A 20071-nucleotide genomic window follows, 5' to 3' on the forward strand; every position below is an offset into this window, starting at 1 on the left:
AAAAATAACCTAAGACAGCTATGGGTTACCATCAAATGCATCAATATACATGTCATGGGAGTCCCAGAAGGAGAAGAAGGAGAGAAAGGGGAAGATAATGACAAGAAATAGTGACAGAGAACTTTCCAAACTTAGCAATAATGTGGATATGCACATCCAAGAAACTCAGAGAACACTAAACAGAATACGCATGGAGAAAAACACACCACATCATATATTGATCACAATATCAAATGTAAAGCATGAGGAGAGAGTTCTGAAAGCTGCAAGAGAAAAGCAACATGCTACATATGTTACAAATAAAATTGAGTGCTGATTTCTCACTAGCAAACATGGAAGCAGGAAGGCAGTGGGGTAAAACAAAAGGCTGAAAGAAAACAACTGCCAGATAAGAATTTTATATGCAGCAAGACACTCTTTCAATAGTGAGGGAGAGAGTAAGGCATTCCTAAATGAACAAAAGTTGAGAGATTTTATCACCAATAGACCTGCATTTTAGCAATGCTAAAGGGAGTTCTTCAAACTGAAAGGAAAGGATACTAGACAGTAATACAAAGTAGCATAAAGAAATAGAGATCTGCAGTAAATGCACTTGGGTAATTAGAAATTCTAGTACTATTGTACTAGTTTGACATGTAACTCTACTTCTTCCTATTGGTGCTAAAATGCAAATGCATAAAAAGTAATAATGAATCTAGGTTTTTGAGCATTCAATGTACAAAGATGTAAGTGGTAACAAGTACTAAAAAATCGTGGGGGAACAGAAGGGTATAAGAAAAATATATGTGCTAGTATCTAGATTTAATGTTAAATAAGCAGCACACTTCAATATGCAACTGAAGTTAAGTTGGTATCAAATAGGATCATTATATATTTAGGATTTTATATTCTAATGCTATACTAAGCAGAAGGAAAACAGATAAAAATATATCCATATAGAAATGAGAAAGCAGTCAATATGGTACAACCCAAGGGAGCAAATAAATATAAAAGTGGATTTTAACAGAAGTGAGCAACAAAAAAGACCTAAGTATTACAAAGTCTAGATAGCAAAATGGCAGAAGAAAGACCTGTGTTATCAGTAATGACTTTAAATGTAAATGGATTGAACTCATCAGTCAAAAGACACAGATTGGCAGAATGGATACAAAAGCTTGACCCAACTATATGCTGTTACAGGAGACTCACCTTATAGTTAAGATTCAAGTAGGTTAATAGTGCAAGGATGGAAAAATATATACCCTGCAAATAGCAGCCAATAGAGAGCTGAGGTGGCTATTGACTAAGTTAAAACCACTTATAAAGGACAAAGATGGTCATTACATACTGACAAAGGGAAAATTCAACAGGAAGATATAACAATTATAAATATATATGAACCTAATAGCAGAGCCCCAAAATATCTGAAGCAATTTCTGACAGATTTGAAGGGAAAAACCAATGGTTCTATATAGAAAGTAGAAGACTTTAATAATGGATAGGACATTGTCTGAAGCTCAATAAGGATTAACGTACAGGACTGAATCAGCATGACCTAACAAACATTTTTTTAACTCTGCACTCAACAGAAATATCTTCTCAAGTGCACATGGCTCGTTCTTGAGGGCAGACCATATGTTAAGTCATAAGATAAGTCTCAATACATTCAAAATTATTGAAATCATACAATGTATATTCTATGACCACAATGGAGTGAAACTAGAACTCAATAACAGAGGGAAAAAGAGGAAATTCACACACACATGAAAATTAAACAACATGCTCTTAAATAACCAATGGGTTAAAGTGGAAATCAGAAGTGAAATAAGGAAATATCTTGAGGCAATAGAAAATGAAAATGCAACACACCAAAACTAATAAGAGGAAGTGAACTCTGTGCTATGAGGGAAACTTTTAATTCTAAATGTTTACATTAAAAATGAAGAAAAGCTTCAAATCAAAGATCTAATCTCAAAACTGGAAGAACAAGGAAAAAGAGAGCAAACTAAACAAAGCAAGCAGAAGGAATGAAATAACAAAAGTTAATGTGGACATAAATTAAATAGAAAAAAATCAAAGTGAATCAGCAAAGTCAAATGTTGGTTGTTTGAAGAGATCAACAAAGTCAACAAATCTTTAGCTAGACTGATGAAAAAAGAGAGAGGATACAATACTGAAAATTAGAAATGAAAAGGGTGGTATTAATACCAACATGGCTTAAATCAAAAGGATTGTAAGTTGATACTATGAACTGTATGCCACTAAAATAGATAATATATTTTATCTACAAAATAGATAAGAATTTCTTAGAAACATACAAACTACCTATCTGATGCAAGAAGATATTGAGATCACACACAAAATGACAACTAGTAGTAAAGAAATTGAATCAGTAGTAATAATTTTTTAAAAAGTACAAAGTAAAGCCCAGGGCCAGATGGCTTCACAGGGGAATGCTACCATACATTCCAAGAAGACAATTCAATTTTACTCAAACTCTTCAAAAAGCTAAAGAGAAGGAACCACTCCTTAAATCGTTCTGTGAGGCCAACAGTATCCTCATACTAAAGCTTGATAAAGGCAAAGAAAAGAAAACTAACAACCAATATCTCTTGTGTATATAGATGCAAAAATCCTCAACAAAATACTAGCAAACTGAATCCAACAGCATGTTAAAAGAATTGTAGATTGTGATCAAGTGAGATTTACCTCTGGTATGCAAGGTTGGTTCAACACAAGAAAATCAATTAATGAATTTACCACATCAACAGAATGAAGGAAAACAAACACATGATCATCTCCATCAATGCAGAAAATTTATTTGACAAAATATAGACCCTTTTCTTGATAAAAAGTACTTAGTGTGGGTGCAAGGGTAGATCAGTGGTAGAATTTTCACCTGCCATGTGGGAGACCCAGGTTTGATTCCCATCCCATGGAAAGGAAAGGAAAGGAAAGAGAAAGAAAAGAAAGAAATTTCAGTAAGTGGTACTGTAATGACAGGATACTCACATGTAAAAAGAAGGAAATATGTCTCCCACCATCCAACATACAAAAAATATATACTCAAAACAATAGGAATAGGAGGAAATTTCCTCAACATGATGAAGGGCATATATGAAAGGCCCACAGGTAACACCCATCTTAAGGATGAAAGGTTGAAACATTTCCCTCTAAGATTGAAAATAAGACAAAGATGCCCATTGTCACTACTGTTAATCAACATTGTACTGAAAGTTCTTCCTGGAGCAATTAGGGAAAGAAAGAAAGGAAGGAAGGAAAAGAAGAGAAAGAAAGAAAGAAAGAGAAAGAGAGAAAGGGAGAGAGAAGGGCAGAGAGAAAGAGAAGAGAAAGAAAGAAAAGAAGAAAGAAGAAAGAAAGAAAGAAAGAAAGAAAGAAAGAAAGAAAGAAAGAAAGAAAGAAAGAAAGAAAGAAAGAAAGAAAGAAAGAAAGAAAGAAAGAAAGAAAGAGATCATCCATATTGGAAAGGAAGAGGTAAAACTCTACTTATTTGCAGATTCAATCCTACATACAGAAAATACTGAAGAATCCACAACAAAACTCCTAGAGCCAATAAATGAATTCTGCAGTTGCAGGGTACAAGATCAACACCCAAAAGTCAGTACAGCCTCTACATACAGGCAATGAATTGGAAGAAGAAATGAAGGGGGAAAAATCTATAGTACTAAAAGAATCAAATATCTAGAAATAAATCTAACCAAGGATGTAAAGGACTTCTACACAGAAAACTACAAAACACCACTAATAGAGACTAAGGAAGAACTAAATAAATGGAAAGATATTCTGTGTTCATGGATTGCAAGACTAAATAACATTAAGATGTAAATACTACCCAAAGCAATTTATAGATTCAATGTAATCCCAAATAAAATCCCAGCAATCTTCTTTGTAGAAATGGAAAGTCAATAAAAAAAATTTATGTGGAAGGATAAGGGGCCCTGAGTAATTAAAGTCATCTTGGAAAAGGAGAATAAGTTGGAAGACTCACACTTCCTGATTTTAAAGCTTATAACAAAGCCACAGTAATCAAAACAGCATGGTACTTGCACCAGGACAGAGAACTGAGAGCTCAGAAATCAAGCCTCACATTTATTTCTAACTGATTTTTGACATGGTGGCAAAGACTACTCAATTGGGAAATGATGCTCTTCAACAAATGATGCTGGAAAAATGGATGAAGGACCCCTATCTTGCACCATATACAAAAATCAACTCAAAATGGATTAAAGACTTAAATATAAGAGATAGAACTATCAAATACCTAGAAGAAAACATAGGGCAGGCCCTTCAGGACCTTGTGCTTAGGCAGTAGTTTCTTAGATTTTACACCCAAAGCATAAGAAACAACAACAACAAAAACAGAAAAATGAGACCTCATCAAAATAAAAAAAATGACTTTTGTTCCTCAAAGGACTTTATCATGAAAGGAAAAAGACAACCTACACAATGGGAGAAAACATTTGGAAACTACCACAATGAGGATTTTTGGAGTGTGAGCTAGCAGTGTGGTGCAGGCTCTGAAGGCTGTAGGGGGGCTACACCCAGGTGTAGGAGAGAGGCCTGCTGAAAATGACTGAATATAAACTGGTGGTAGTTGGGGCTGGTGGCATAGGCAAGAGTGCCTTGATGGTACAGCTAATTCACAATCACTTTGTGGATGAATATGATTCTACAATAGAGGGAACAAATAAAAAAGAGTTAAAGATTCTGAAGATGGACCCATTGTCCTAGTAGGAAATAAATGTGACTTACCTTTTGGAACAGTAGACACAAAACAGGCTCAGGACTTAGCAAGAAGTTACAGAATTCCTTTTATTGAAACATCAGCAAAGACAAGACAGAGAGTGGAGGATGCTTTTCATACATTGGTGAGAGAGATCCAACAATACAGATTGAAAAAAATCAGCAAAGAAGTAGACTCCTGTTTGTGTTAAAATTTTAAAATGCATTGTAATGTAATATGGGTGTTGATGATGCTTTCTAAACAGTAGTTTGAGAAATTCAAAAACACAAAGAAAAGATGAGCAAAGTTGGTAAAAAGAAGAAAAACAGTCAAAGAAAAAGTGCATAATTATGCAAATACAATTTATACATTTATCTTAAGGCATTTTTAAGTAAAGGTGGTAATTTTTGTATATTACACTAAATTATTAGCATTTGTTTTACCATTACTTAATTTTTTCTACTCCATGCAAACTATTAGCTTTTATCTTGAATGCTTATTTTGAAATGAAAGTAGAAACTTTTTTTCCTCAAAGTGCCAATATTCCCTGAGTTTTGGTTTTTGAACTAGCAATGATGTGAAAAGAAACTGAATACCTGAGATTTCTGTCTTGGAGTTTTGGTGCATGCAGTTGACTATTTACTATTTTTCTTAACAATTGTGAACTTCAGTGTGAAACAAATTAATGAAATTTTCAGATCTTCCTTATTCTGTGTTTTATCTAGGCATATAAATGGATTAATTCCTAATTGTAACTTCAGTAGAGACTTCATGATTGTTTTCACTAGAATACCGAGGGAACACAAACTTATAGACCTCCTACAGATTCATCTTCTAGATATCATGTCTTAGAGTTTCATATCAACCTTAATGAATGTAAAGATACACTGTTCACAAAGGTCCCCTCCCCTCCATTTTCCACTGCTATTTGTCATGGTCACTTTCCCAAGAATATTATATTTTTCTATAAAAAGGTAAAAGATGGAAAAAATGCAGGGCAATGAAAATTATTAAATGATCATTTAATTTCCTTATTAGATAAATTCCTATAAGACTCCTAATAACTTTTCTTAAGGCAGCAGATCCAGCGCATAATGGGAATTATAGCAACCACCTTGGGGCTATATTTCATGCAATTAAATTTTTGTAATAACTAAAAAATTTTTAATATGTATAAAAAGACTCATAGCAATTAAATATAGTCTCCCCATGTCAGATTCCTCTTTCCTGGTGTACCATAAATTTTTCTTGAACTTAAGTCTTTGAAAGTATTCAATTCTGTTAGTGATAGTAAAGATTATGGGACCATTTAGCTTAGTAGGTATTAAAACAGCCAAACTTGCAAGTCCAGGCCCCTGTTTGTGCCTTTGGTCTTCACTGACAGTTTCCCAGCTATAGACTGTATCTTTTTGGTCATACAGTGTTATCTTGCATTAGTTGGCCCAAAATGGGGACTAGGAGAGAGTTGGATAACTCATCAAGATTCTTCTCACTATGTGGTGGACCTGTTGGCAGATCTGGAGCATTGCTTTTGTTTATCAAAAGAACAGAACTTAAAAAAAAATTATTATTAAATGTTAACTTAAGAATTGAGTTCTGGAGAGTGGCAAGACTTTATTTTTAAACAAGAGCTGAGCTTCCAAATCCCTAATTTTGGCTAGTTTTGCTAACAATGGCTAAAGCAACATTTCATAGACATTTTACAAGTCTGGTCCATACTTCAGAATATCTAATGGTTAGGAAATAGGCAAATTAACAAAATGATTCCCTAAATACATTTAAAAATGTTAATTAAAGATCTTTGGATGGGCCACAGTGTCTCAGTGGCAGAATTCTCACCTGCCATGCTAGAAACCCGGGTTTGATACCCGGTGCCTGCCCATGTAAAAAAATTAATAAATAAAATTTAAAAATACAAAAATAAAAAAAAATCATTGAAGTGAGATAGTGTGACGATATCTCTGGAGTAAGAGGAAGGAGACTTAGATTCTAGTTATGTGTGTTTTATATCTCTAATTTCTGACAACCACATGCTAGCCACTTCTTCATATTGAACTAACTCATCTCAAAGACTCTATTTAACTTTAAAACTATGTGATTTACATTTACTTTACTTAAGGATACACCTATATGTCAAGCTCAGCACGGCATGTAAATTTTTATATGTATCATCATCTTCACTACCAGTCTTGGGCAAAATTGTCAAGAGATAAAGTTTATTTTTGAATACTTCTTTTCTAGTTTAGGATCCTCCTTGCCATATTAGTATCATATCACTTGCCTTACTTTTCTGAATGCCCCACAGCTTGATGCTTTTTCTTCTAATACTTGTAATTCCCTTACCTTCAAGATTTGTTGCTGCTATGTGTATCCCAGAGAAGGTTTCCCATCAAATAACATCGGACTGCCCCATGTCTTATTTCATCTGGGCTCAAGATAATCTGATAGATACCATAATGGGATTTGACCTAATAGCTAATTTCTAGGTGGTTGCTGTAGCATTTTAATCTTGATCTTTTCAACATCATCTTTTGGTTGCCTGGTCCAGTAGTGACTAAGGTAGGAATTTTCAAACCTACTAGGAGTAAAGAAAATCTTATCCAGTGGATAGAGAATTTTATAAAGGTAATCCTGTAAGAATTCCTTAAATAATCTATAACTAGGATGAGTCCTGGTAAGTGATACATTCCATTGTTTAATAAGTAAAAGCTTTTTACAGTGAAAGATAGTTTAAAATTTAATTTATAAAATATTTTTATCAGAATTAATTATTCAAGAAATATTTGAGTACCTACATGATGTCAGGCACTATGCAAGACAAGGGGGATATTACAGAATACCCAAACAAGGGATATGATCCCTGGTCTTAAATAGTGTTTATTTCTATAGTGGTCTATAACATCTTAGTGAGGCATTTGGCACATGACTCAGTGATAGCACTAAGTAAATCTTTTACTTTTGCAAAGAAAGTATTTGGTCTGTCAGGTTTCCTCCAATTCCAAAAGAACTGTTTCAGTATAATCCAGGTGCAACTGTTTAATCAAGCTACTTCATACAGATCACTTTATGTCATTGTTATAAAGGAGTAAATGTGATTATATATATTGTTTAATTTGGCAAACTATGTGATTCTGTTGCACCAGCTATAATACATATTAAATTGTATGCCAGTTAAAAATATTAAAATTCCCAAGTATATAATATTCCAGTTTGCCTCTGTTAATTAAAATAGGCTCTAAAAAATTAAGTACTCAATTGTACAATAATTTTATCTGGGTACAAGTAAACAGGTCCTGAACTAATTCACAGAAAAGGAAATTTCTATGTAAAAATCAGTATGATTTCTGAAATGATGTACTAAATAGCCTACAGATTTATGGAACATTGTCTAGGTAGGAGATTAAGGTTTATGCAGTACTTCCTCTTTCTTGTTTCTACACAAGAGAAAGAAATCATCATAGTTCAAGTGTGGCAGTGTGTAACTGAGGAGATCTTTAGAACTCATTTTTTTTATGTGCCTGGGCAATGTTTTGTAAGGCAGTGGTTATTGTCCTTTATTATCAGAGTGTTGAAAGGTTTGACAAATTATTTTTGTAGAGATTGTAAAAATGGAATTAAACCTAGAAATAAAATAAATATTATATAATTTTTACAGCCTTAAGGGCGGGCCGCGGTGGCTCAGCGGGCAAAGTGCTTGCCTGCTATGCCGGAGGACCTCGGTTCGATTCCCGGCCCCAGCCCATGTAACAAAAACGGAGAAACAGAATACAATAAAAAACAAGAAAATGTTTAAAAGATGTTTCCCTTTCTTCCTTCCTTCCTTCCTTCTATCCTTCCTTCCTTCTCTCTGTCTTTCCTTTAAAAAAAAAAAAAAAAAAAATAGCTAAAACACATAGCTTTGGACATTAACATGATTGTAGAAGAATGTAATCAAAGTATGTAGCATAATTTGAATGGTATTCCCAATTAGGAATTCTTGGTTTTATTTTAACTGAGTCACACTGCATAAGAATTTAGAACCAAACTTTCTTTTTTATGTTATCAACACCTTTGCCACCATTGTACAACTTTGTCCTGATAGATACAGAAAGTACCTCATTTATATTCCAGTGATTTTTTTCTTCTAACCATTTTTCCATTCAATATATATACATTTAACTTTAATGTATCTGTAAAAATTATCTGGGGGAAGATGGCTGAATAGAGTAATTTGAGATTAGGCCTGCTCCCCAGAAATGTTAGAGAAGGGACAGGAGCGGAACTGAGGCTGTGATTCAGGAGTGTGGCTGACCTGAGAGAGCTTTCTGTACCACATGGGGCAGCCCCCAATGCAGAGACAGAGGGACTCAGAGGTAGAAAGCTGGAGCTTGGCACAGAGGAATGGAGCCATGAAGCCTGTGGGAGTGCACAGACAGGAGCTGGGGACCAGGAAGAAAGCAAGGCCATATTCTTTGGGCAGGCTACCCTCACCAGTGTAGCCCCATGACTGGTAACTCACCCTACACCCCATGAACCCATACACTGTCACCTACTCCCATTCCCTGTCCTCCAGGCACCCCAACCCACCAGCTCCCAGTGCATGTATTTGCCCCACATCCCCACCCCACCTGCAGCCCAACCCACCTCTTCTACTCCCTCCTGAGCACTACCTCCCACTCCCTGTTCCCTGAAGCCTGTTGCCAGTGCATAAAAGGCACTAACCTCCACACCTAGGCTACCCCTGCCTCATGCCCATAGTGTTGCACAGCCTCACTCCACACCCTGAGAGCTCTGTACATCTCTTTATGGCACTCCAGGCCCATACATATGCTCAGGTCTGCAATCACATCATTCAGCTCTGGGAACCACACTTCACAGCATTCCAAGAACTGCACATATGCACAGCCCTCAGCCACTCTTCTCAGTTCTGAAAAAGTGCTGACCTGCACAGGGAGGTCACATCTGCCCCCAATCCATGAAGCCATAATGCTGACCTGCTGCCACAGTTCTACACATGTGCACAAAGGGCCCCGTGTCTTAAACCAGCACACTCCAGAGTTAGGCCACAAGACCAGTGCCCCTGCACAGGCCCCTCCCTGGCCACTGGGCGCTCATGTTCACAAGTATCAGCGTAACATCCCTAATCTGTGCCTATACCTGTCCTGAAACAAATCAAATTGAGAACTTAACAGTGCACCTGGAGGAACTTGAGAAAAAACAGCAAACTAACCCCAAAGAAGAAGAGAAATAACAAAGGTTAAAAAACAGATAAATTAATGGGAGAACAAAACAATAGAAAGAATCAATGGAACCAAAAGTTGGTCCTTTAAGAAAAATAAATAAAATTGATGGGCCACTAGCAAGACTGACAAAGAAAAAAAGAGAGAGGATGCAACTAAACAAAATCAGAAATGAGAAGGGGTGCATTATCACAGACCCTGAAGATATAAAAGAAATCATAAGAAATTACTATGAATAACTATATGCCAACAAATAGACAACTTAGATGAAATGGACAAATTCCTAGTGATGCACAAATAAGCTACACTGACTCAGGAAGAAATAAAAAAAATCTCAACAAACTAATCACAAGTAAAGTGATTCAAACGGTAATCAAAAATCACCCAGGGCCAGATGGCTTCACAGGGGAATTTTACAAGCATTCAATAAAGAACTAACACAAATCCTGCTCAAACTTTTCCAAAAAATTGAGGAAAAAGGAACTGTATCTAAGTCATTTTATGAAGCTAATATCAATTTAATACCAAAACTGGGTAAAGATACTATAAGAAAGGAAAACTACAGGCCAATCTCACTAATGAACATAGATGCAAAAATTCCCAATAAAATATTAGCAAATTGAATCCAGCAACACATTAAAAGAATTATATAACATTACCAAGTGAGGTTTATAAAAGTAATGCAAGAATGTTTCAACATAAGAAAATCAATTAATTTAATACAGCACATTGGCAAATTAAAAGGGAAAAATCAGATGATCACCTTGATTGATGCTGAAAAAGCATTCAACAAAATTCAGAATCTTTTCTGATAAAACACTCCAAAGGTAACTATCTCAATGTGATAAAGGGAATATATGAAAACCTGATAGCCAGCATTGTATTCAGTGGAGAGAGACTGAAAACTTTCCTCATAAGATCAGGTACAAAACAAGGATGTCCACTGTCACCACCATTATTCAACATTGAGCTAGAAATTTTAGCTAGAGCAATCAGTCAGGACAAAGAAATAAAGGGATCCAAATTGGAAAGGAAGAAGTAAAACTCTCATTATTTGCAGATATGATACTATGTTTGGAAGATGCTGAGATATCTACAGCAAAGTTACCTGAGCTAGTAAATTCAGCAAAGTGGCAGTATATAAAATTAATGTGCAAAAATCAGTAACATTTCTATACACAAGCAATGACCTAGCTGAGGAGTCAGTTAAGGAAAAAAATTAATTCAAAATGGCAACTAAAAGTATCAAGTACTTAGGAATGAGCTTAACTAGGGAGGTAAAGGACTTGTACATGGAAAACTACAAAATATTGCTAAAAGAAATCAAAGGACATCTAAACAAGTGGAAAAACATTCCCTGCTCATGCATAAGAAGGCACAATATAATTAAGATGTCAATTCTCCCCAACTGATCTAGACAGTCAACACAGTACCAACCAAAATTCCAACAATCTACTTTGAATATTTGGAAAACTTAACTATCAAATTCATCTGGAAGGGAAAGAGACCCAAAATAGCTAAAAGCATCCTAAAAAAAGAGGAACAAAGAGTGAAGATTAATGCTCCCTGACTTTAAAACCTATTATAAAGCCACAGTGGTCAAAACAGCATGGTACTGGCACAATGACAGAAGCATTGACCAATTGAATTGAATCAAGAGTGAGAAATAGACAACCAAGTCTATGGTCAAATGATATTTGGCAAGGTCTCCAAATCCTTCAAACTGGGACAAAATAGTCTTTTACATAATTGGGAATGGAAGAACTGGATATCAATACTCAAAAGAATGAAAGAGGACCCCTATCTTATGTCCTACCCAAAAATTAACTCAAAATGGATCAAACAGCTAAATGTAAGAACTAGCACCATAAAGCTTCTAGAAGAAAATGTAGGGAAATATTTTCAAGACCTAGTAATAGGAGGCGGCTTCCTAAACTTTATACACAAAGCACAAGCAACAAAAGAAAAAATAGATATATGGAAATTCCTCAAAATCAAAGGCTTTTGTACTTCAAAAGACTTTGTCAAAAAGGTGAAGAAGTAGCCAACTCAATGGGAGACAATATTTGGAAATTATATATCAAAGGTTTGATTGCCTGTATACACAAAGAAATCATACAACTCAACAAGAAAAGAACAAACAATCCAATTATATTATGGGCTAGAGATATGAATAGGCATTTTTCTGAAGAGCAAATGTAGATGGCTCAAAAGCACATGAAGAGATGCTCAATTTCATTGGCTAAAAGGGAAATGCAGATCAAGGCTACTATGAGATACCACCTCACACCTATAAGAATGGCTGCTATAAAACAGAAAAGGAAACTATGATGTTGGAGAGGATGTGGAGATACTGGAACACTTATGCACTGCTGGTGGAATTGTATAATGGTGCAGCCACTATAGAAGACTTGTTTGGCAGTTCCTTAGGAAATGAAATATCAAGTTGCCCTGTGACCTAGCAATAGCACTACTTGGTATATACCCAGAAGAGCTGAAAGCAATGACACAAACAGACATCTGCACACCAAAGTTCACAGCAGCATTATTCACAATTGACAAAAGATGGAAACAAACCAAGTGCCCATCAACAGATGAGTGGATCAAGAAAATGTGGTATATGCATACAATGGAATATTATGCAGCAGTAAGACAAAATGATGTCATGAAGCCCATGACAAGATGGATGAGCCTTGAGGATATAAGGCTGAGTGAAGTTAGCCAGACACAAAAGGATAAATATTGTATGATTCCACTTTTATGACCAGCATAAATGTAAATCACAGGCTTATAATAAAGAATATAGGGAATTTAGAGAACATAGAAGCTAGAGATGGGTGAACCATTAGCTAATGAGGTTGAACTCCAATGTAAGGGAATACACAGTAGTGAAGGTGGTTCTCTAGTGGGTCTGTAAGTAGTATTACCATCTTGAAGATAAACAAGATTGAAAGGGGTTGTACAGACCTATGTGTCCCACTGTTTAACACTAGAAATGTGAATTAGTTCTCACAAGAATTACTTCAAAACTACGACTCTTGTGTAAAGAGTGTTTAAATCCAGGGTACATGGAGAAAACTGTGATTGCATGCTGTGAACTATGTTCAAAAGGAAACCATCAACACTATGACAGCAACAGCACAGGTAAATAATGGGGGGAGGGAGAAGTGTTAAGAGGAGGTTTAGATCTCCTATTTGGCGAGAGTATACTTACTGATTTTCTTTCTCTTGGGAACAATGCAATTATCTAAAATTGAGAATGGTGATGTATTGTGGACTTTGGGCCCTCTACATGATGTCTGATGAATGCAGGTGGTTGAAGGATACACTAATTCAGAAGTAGATTGGTGAACAATGTTGTTGAACTCTCTCTGCCACTGATACCTTATTAATTATACTTCTTTTCGCCCTTATTGTCAGGATGGAATTTTTGATCCCACGGTGCCAGGTCTGGATTCATCCCTGATGAATTCACACTGAATGATGTGAATGAGCATGTGGGACATTTGGTGAGACAAAATAAGCCAAAAACAAAAGAAAAAGAATGGTATGGCTATCTTTAGAAAATGATTATAAGAAAACAGGGGCCTAGATTGTAAGCTTTTAGAGTAGACACATTAAGTCTGGAGTGGTGAGTGTTATTTCTGGATTTTGAGAGGTAATTTTATATACATATAACCTGATATTTAGAGATAAGAACAAAGCCAAATAGGTGGCAGTTAAAGTAATTCAGAACATAATGGTAAGGAAGACAGTGTCTATATTGTAGAACCACACATCCTCTTTGAGACCAATGGAAGAAAGGTTTATTTGGTCTGGAACCTAAATTTTCTGTAGTGCATAATCTAATTCAACTTATCTGTATAGCTCATTTGAACAATCGAAACTCAGGGAACACAGAATAAGAAAGAGGTCCTTTAATCCTGTACAGATTCTTGTAATGACTGGATACATCCTTGATTATATTAAGCAGATAATCAAAAAGTATTGGCAAAGTCCCTTGAGGGATAGGATAAAAATAAAAACTATTAAACCTTCCCATTAGGGAATCCCCTGATACTGTGTCAAACTTTAAGGATACCCAAATCAATAGGCCATGCCCTCAATCATGAGACTTACTCTTCTGAAACTTATGTAGGTAGCAGAGAAGCTTAGACTACCTATAGACATGCCTAAGAGTTACTTCTGTAGGACATCTTTTGTTGCTGAGATGTAGCCTCACTTTCTCTAAGCCCAACTCTGCAAGTGAAATCATTGTCCTCCCCCCTCCCACATGGGACACAACATCCAGGGGTGAAAGTCTCCTTGGTAACATGGGAGATGACTCCCAGGTATGAATGCAGACCTGGCACCATGGAATCAACAATTCCAACCTGACCATAAGGGGGAAAAAGTGTAATTAATAAAGTATCAGTGGCAGACAGAGTTCAATAGGGTTGAGAGGTTACTTTGGAGGTTGCTGTTATGCAAGCTTCAGTTACACTTTGCTACCTATCATAACCTGCCAATCCCCAGTGAGGACCACTCCAGCCAATCCTAAAAAACACCTAGGGCAATATATAAGATTCCACAAATGTTTCATGCACTAGAGTAACTGTCCAGAAACCTACAACATCTAGATGGGTCCCTTGTCGAAATAAGTCCTGAAACCCTGCCCTGACTCTCCAGAACACCAGATAGATCCACCTCCCTACCCCATATTATTGACAGACCCTTCCAATATGGAAAATTTAGAATTGCCATAGCCCAAACACCCCTAAAGTGTGGAATGGAAAGATCAAAGGTGATGGTGGAGTTATACAGAGAAGATAGGATTTAACAAATGAATATGAATGCTGAATCATTAAATTGATATCTCTTTCAGTCTCTACTATTTTAGAGCAGCTAGAAGTAAAAACCTAAAACTGTGAAACTGTAACCCATGTCAACCTCTGAAATGTGTTCTACAACTAACTGTCATGCTGTGTTTTGAAATTTATAGCTTTTTCGTAATTATGCTATTTTTCTCAAAAAAAAGGAGAGAAAAATGTAGATTGTGATGACAAAAAATATTCAATTCCTATTGCCTCCTACATTCTGGAGCAGCTAGAAGGAAAAGAGGATCATATGATAGCCCATGACAAACTCTGGGATTTGTCCTGTAACTGCATGTTGAAGAGTGTATTGAAATGTTTTCCTTTTTATTTCTTTGCTTTGTATATATGTTATACTATACAACAAAAAAATAAATAAAAACTATCAGAAGTCGGACATCCAGAAAAGATGGGGGCTTAGTAAGACGCGCAGGTCTTAGTTCCTCCTCCAGAAAAGCAACTAAAGAAACAGAAACAACACGAAACAGCTCCTGGAGTCACGAAAGAGACCAAAAAGACAGCGTACCCCATTCTGGAATGGCTGAACGGGCAGGGAGAATCCGCTGCGGTGAGATACCCGAGGGGCGCACGTTTTCCTGGCCGGGGCGGCTGGCGACTGGGGTCCCCTCCACGCATGTGGCTCCCCGGTCTGACTGGGAACATTGGATAGCGGGGCCCTCCCGTCACGCTTGGTGTCTCGGGCCAGCTGGGCAATTTGGACCGGCACTCCCCCAAGCCGCGGTGGCCAGCGACCCCCACCTCCATGCACGGTTTCCCGGGCCGACTGCCCCGCAGACAAATGACCACCACGAGTGCCACCTACTGGGCAGGAAAAGAAAAACAGAGCCCAGAGATTCCACAGAAAAACCTTTCAACCAGCTGGGTCCCACACCCAGGGAAATCTGATCAAATGCCCAGACACCAGCAGAAAATAATGGATGACACTCAGAAAATTGAAGATATGGCCCAGTCAAAGGAACAAACCAATAGTTCAAATGAGATACAGGAGCTGAGACAACTAATGCTGAATATACGAACAGAAATGGAAAAACTCTTCAAAAACCAAATCAATAAATTGAGGGAGGACATGAAGAAGACATGGGCTGAACAAAAAGAAGAAATAGAAAATCTGAAAAAACAAATCACAGAACTTGTGGGAGTGAAGGACAAAGAAGAAAAAATGGAAAAAACAATGGATACCTACAATGGTAGATCTAAAGAGACAGAAGCTACAATTAGTGAACTGGAGGATGGAACATCTGAATTCCAAAAAGAAACAGAAACTATAGGGAAAAGAATGGAAAAATTTGAGCAGGGAATCAGGGAACTGAATGACAATATGAAGCGCACAAATATACGTGTTGTGGGTGTCCCAGAAGGAGAAGAGAAGGGAAAAGGAGGAGAAAAACTAATGGAAGAAATTATCACTGAAAATTTCCCAACTCTTATGAAAGACCTAAAATTACAGATCCAAGAAGTGCAGCGTACCCCAAAGAGATTAGACCCAAACAGGCATTCTCCAAGACACTTACTAGTTAGAATGTCAGAGGTCAAAGAGAAAGAGAGGATCTTGAAAGCAGCAAGAGAAAAACAATCAGTCACATACAAGGGAAACCCAATAAGACTATGTGTAGATTTCTCAGCAGAAACCATGGAAGCTAGAAGACAGTGGGATGATATATTTAAATTACTAAAAGAGAAAAACTGCCAACCAAGACTCCTATATCCAGCAAAATTGTCCTTCAAAAATGAAGGAGAAATTAAAACATTTATAGACAAAAAGTCACTGAGAGAATTTGTGACCAAGAGACCAGCTCTGCAAGAAATACTAAAGGGAGCACTAGAGTCAGATACGAAAAGACAGAAGAGAGAGGTATGGAGTAAAGTGTAGAAAGAAGGAAAATCAGATATGATATATATAATACAAAAGGCAAAATGGTAGAGGAAAATATTATCCAAACAGTAATAACACTAAAAGTTAATGGACTGAATTTCCCAATCAAAAGACATAGAATGGCAGAATGGATTATGACCCAGCAATACCACTGCTAGGTATCTACTCAAAGGACTTAAGGGCAAAGACACAGACGGACATTTGCACACCAGTGTTTATAGCAGCATTATCTACAATTGCAAAGAGATGGAAACAACCAAAATGTCCATCAACAGACGAGTGGCTAAACAAACTGTGGCATATACCTACAATGGAATATTATGCAGCTTTAAGACAGACTAAACTTATGAAGCATGTAATAACATGGATGGACCTAGAGAACATTATGCTGAGTGAGTCTAGCCCAAAACTAAAGGACAAATACTGTATGGTCCCACTGATGTGAACTGACATTCGAGAATCAGCTTGGAATATATCATTGGTAACAGAGACCAGCAGGAGTTAGAAACAGGGTAAGATAATGGGTAATTGGAGCTGAAGGGATACAGACTGTGCAACAGGACTAGATACAAAAACTCAAAAATGGACAGCACAATAATACCTAAGTGTAATGTAACTAGGTTGGAACACTGAATGAAGCTGCACCTGTAATATGGTTTTTTGTTTGTTTGTTTGTATCTTTTGTTTTTGTTTTTTTCTTTTTCCTTTTTAAATATATATATATATTTTATTAGTATTATTATTTTAATTCTCTTCTCTATATTAACATTCTATATCTTTTTCTGCTGTTTTGCTAGTTCTTTTCCTAAATCGATGCAAATGTACTAAGAAATGATGATCATACATCTATGTGATGATACTAAGAATTACTGAGTGTATGTGTAGAATGGAATGATTTCTAAATGTTGTGTTAATTTCTTTTCTTTTTTGATTAATAAAAAAAATTAAAAAAAAACTATCAGAAGTCAATTCTGTTTGTCATAAATTTGTCTCTTGATAATTATGTAATAAAGATTTTTTAACTTCTATGTTAATATTGGGTAGCATGAATTCTGCATTGAGAAATTGAACTGCATATACGTGGTAGTTGTAAATTCAACCAGAATATGAAAATTATTTTTTAATTAGATAAATCATAGGTTTACAGAAAAATCATGCAGAAAATACAGAAGTCCTATTTACCTCCCTCCTATTATTAACAGTTTGCATTAGCATCGGTGTCTTAGTTACAACTGCTGAGTGAAACTTTTTGTTCTAAAGTTATGCTCACACCAATTCTTGAAGAATAATCATAACTACATTAAGATATGTGTGTTAATTTAACAGGTTTAACTGCCTGTTTGGGATGTTGATAGGTAACTTAGATGAGTTCAGCCAAAAAAAAAATGTTATCTGAAGAAATATTAGTTATAGAGAGTTCCTTTCACTCCCCCTAAGAACTAAATGGATCACTTTTTATCCAAACATTTCTAATTTCACTGTCTTGTGTTTCACGTTGAAAATATTTTTGCTTTTTTCCTTTGAGTGCCAATTTCTTACTAATGCCATTTCTTAATGTATCATGCTTATTTGGAATGTGTTTTAACTATTTTTGTATAGTGTAAATGGAAACATGCACATTTTGTACATTGTGCTGTTTTTGCATGTGGGACTTATGCAGTCTGATCGAGTTTTACTCATCATTTGGTTACACTAACCTAGGAATGTTGGTTATATCAGACATTAAATTTAAAATTGGCCACTATTAATTAAAATTAACTTTTAAATGTTTATAGGAGTATGTACTGTGAAGTGATCTGAAATTTGTAAGTTTTTTGTCATGAACTGTACTGTTTGTAATTACTGTAATGTAATAAAACTAGCTATGGTGACTAAAATAAAACATGAGATAATATTTCATACCCATCAATGGAATATTATTCAGCTATAAAAAGGAATGAAGTCCTGTTAGATGTGACAACACTGATGAAACTTGAAGTCATTATATTGTGTGAAATAAGCCAGATGTAAAAGGACAAATATTACCTGAGTTCCCTGATATGAAACAATTTGAGTAAGCAAACTCACAGAGTGAGAATCTAAAATAGCACAAATACAAAGATGCATCATCAGTTATAACAAATGTTCCACACCAATGCAAGTTGGTGGTGGGGAAGGATATAGGAATCCTGTATTTTATACATGATCGTTCTGTAGACTCCCAACTTCTCTAACAAAGCTATAAAAATCAGTAGGTATACAGAAGATTTGAACACCATGAATTGAAAATGTTAAGGAGAATAACTAGGACACAGTAACCAGTAATTGTAGCATTTACATTCCTTACATGCACCCACAAAATATTCAGTCATGCTGGGCTTTAAAGCAAGTATCAACAAAATTGAAAGAACTGAAATTATACAGAATATATTCAACTAACATAGTAAAATTAAATTAGAAATAAAACCCAAAAAGAAACAAGATAATGCACATATGTTTGGAAATTAAGAGACAAACTCCTAAAAAGTGCAGGGATCACAGAATATTCCACAATGAAAACAAAAAATATTGACAAAAAAGTGTGTATATATATTTATAAAATCAGTAAGCTAAGTAGGCAACTAAAAGATAGAAAGGAACAGAAAGTTAGGGTTAAAGAAAACAGGAAGAAATAATGATGATGAGAGGAGAACCCAATAAATTAGAAAACAAATCTATGATGGAGAGAATCAAGAAAACCAAAAGCTGGTGCTTCAAAAAGATTAATAAAACTGTTAAACAACCTTCAGAGATTAATGAAGAACAAGGAAGAGATCAGAATAACATATAACAGTAGAAAATGGGCCATCTCAATAAGAGGGCCCTCAACCCACAGGTAAGAGGCTGCATAGAGATGCCATGGGGGCGCATAAGGAGGCCTCTCCATGGGGAAAAGCAAGAGGAGGAGGAGGGCGAGGAAGAACAGGAGGAGGAGGAGCAGGAGGAGGCAGGAGAAGGGGAAGGAGGAACAGGAGGAAGAACAGGAGTGGGAGGAGGAAGGGAGAAGGAGGAGCAGGAGGAGGAAGAATGGGAGGAGGAGACACATCCTTGGATATTCTAAGAGGTCAGAAAGTATAGATGAGCAAACCAGTGGTCTAGGTGGTTTGAACTTTAGGCTTGGAAAAGGTCAGGACCGATCCTGCCATGCAGAAGTCTCATAAACACAAAGCAAGTCCAAGTAAATGGGCTCCTGCAAGGGTGGACTCACCTCTCCCACCCACCAAGAGGAGAAAATGGGCCTTTCAGAGTAAATGGGGGGATTACAGAAGACACCTGTAGTGTGGAAGTCAGAAGTGTTTCTATCTCTTCCCCAAATAAGGCCTAATTTGGACATTTACACATTTAATTTCAAATGAAAACTACC

General features: G+C 36.2%; 1 long non-coding RNA gene and 1 pseudogene across 1 annotated transcript in view; one reads left to right on the forward strand and one right to left on the reverse strand.

Annotated features, from left to right (window-relative positions):
* LOC143681197 (uncharacterized) overlaps positions 1 to 20071 on the reverse strand; it is a 38320-nt gene that overhangs the window by 15506 nt on the left and 2743 nt on the right. The window lies entirely within an intron of this gene.
* On the forward strand, positions 4429 to 5054 carry LOC143679209 (GTPase KRas pseudogene; annotated as a pseudogene).

Source organism: Tamandua tetradactyla, chromosome 4 (assembly GCF_023851605.1).
Source record: "Tamandua tetradactyla isolate mTamTet1 chromosome 4, mTamTet1.pri, whole genome shotgun sequence".
In the NCBI taxonomy this organism is placed as follows: Eukaryota; Metazoa; Chordata; class Mammalia; order Pilosa; family Myrmecophagidae; genus Tamandua; species Tamandua tetradactyla.